Below are 1,730 nucleotides of genomic sequence, written 5' to 3'. Positions count from 1 at the left end.
CTGGTGGTAGCGCTACGGACTCCGACTCCGTGCGGCCTGCACTACAGCCCACAGGCAAAACGCCGCGTACCGAGGCGAGTACACAGAAATGCGTTCCGCTTCCCCCAAAATTTTCGGAAAAAAGGGATACACATATTACTTGCACCCGATCGTGGTTCGAGTTCCTTTTGCAATACTTAGACTTAATGCAAATGGACCCGTTAGAGCACTTTGTCTACTTCGTATCGGGCAAAGCTCTAGTCTGGGCCACGGACATTTTCGGGGAGCACCGATCGGGCAAGAAGCTTTTGACGCGTGATTCTTTACGTGCTGCCTTTTTGTCGCAATACGGCGATACGCAACACAACACGGCTATGGCCGCTCGCGATAGGTTGCATGCGAACGAACATGCCATGAAAGCAACTGAAACAGTGCCCGAATATACTCAACATTTTCACGATATAATTCGTGAAGCGAAAGATATGAACCCTAGCGATCAAATCGGCTGGTATGTTAAGGGGTTACTACCACCTTTGGGCAGCCGGTGTGCGACAAGTGAAGAGGGCAAAGATTGGGACAGCCTAGATAAGCTAATCCTTTACACTGTTGGGCAAGAGGTTCGGTGGCAGTCGGGCAAAGACAAGCCTACCGTCCATGCAGTTAGCGCTGACCTTAATGTGATCACTGCTAAAAAGCCCTTCAATAAATTTAAGCGTTCGTCCTCTGATCGCAATTCGCAGGGTTGGCAACCCGCCAATCGGCCCAAGAAGGCGCGTCTGGAGCAAGAACAGCTGGCGGCACACACTTGCCGCAAATGCCATCGCGTGAAGCCCGCCCACCAGAGCTGGGCGGAGCACAAGCCCGACTGCATTCGACACCTCAAGGCTAACGCCGAGAAGACGCTGTCCCTTGCCGCGAAGATGGAGAATGCCATGGCTGATTAGCGGGTCGGCAAGCGTGTTGTTGGGGGCTGTGAGCAACCGGAATGTCCTAAGGACTCGGCTAGCTTGCAAATCAGAGAGTCCTTGTTGCCCGTTTGTGATCCGCTTAGCTGTGATCACATGTTCCTCCCGGACGAGTTTCGTAACGTGGAGAACATGTTGGGACGGCAGTTCACCTTTGACGCTGCTTGTAACAACTCTGGCGACAATAGTCTTTGTACACGCTTTGCCTCCCCTTCAAATTCGTTCTTGACCTCCGATGTCTCTGGCGAGTTTGTCTGGGCAAATCCCCCATACACAAAAATTGAGCTTTGGCATAAGCATTACCTGCGCTGCAAGCGTATGCGTCCCGAAACCACTTCAGCGGTTTTTGTAGTACCAAAATGGTCTCAAATTGAAAGACGCATGCGAGCGGCAGGACACCAGCTGCTAAAAACATATGCCGTAGGGACGAAACTGTTCTTAGAGAAAGCAGACGATGGTAGTCGTCAGGAAATGCCCGGTATTCCGTGGCCTATCCAGCTTTGGTATGACCCGCCAGCTAAAGAGGTTCAACTGAACAGTATTGGCTCCTCACAGTCCATGATTTTTGGCGCATTCTTATGCCAAACGCCTTGCAGCGCACTTATCGATTCCGGTGCTGACTGCAAGGGCACGGCTGATGGATTCATCTCCTCCGAGGCAGCTCGCANAATGGGGCTGCTATTCGGCCGTGTTCAACTTCTTTGGTTCGCGTTGCGAACGGATCCTCCGAGCTCATTGAGGGCTTGATACACGCCAAGTTGCGGATAGCATCCTTTCATGACACAG

The sequence above is a fragment of the Volvox carteri genome, assembly GCF_000143455.1.
Source record: "Volvox carteri f. nagariensis unplaced genomic scaffold VOLCAscaffold_81, whole genome shotgun sequence".
NCBI classification, from domain to species: Eukaryota; Viridiplantae; Chlorophyta; class Chlorophyceae; order Chlamydomonadales; family Volvocaceae; genus Volvox; species Volvox carteri.
The sequence above is the reverse complement of the archived record's forward strand: the minus strand, read 5'-3'. Positions refer to the sequence as shown.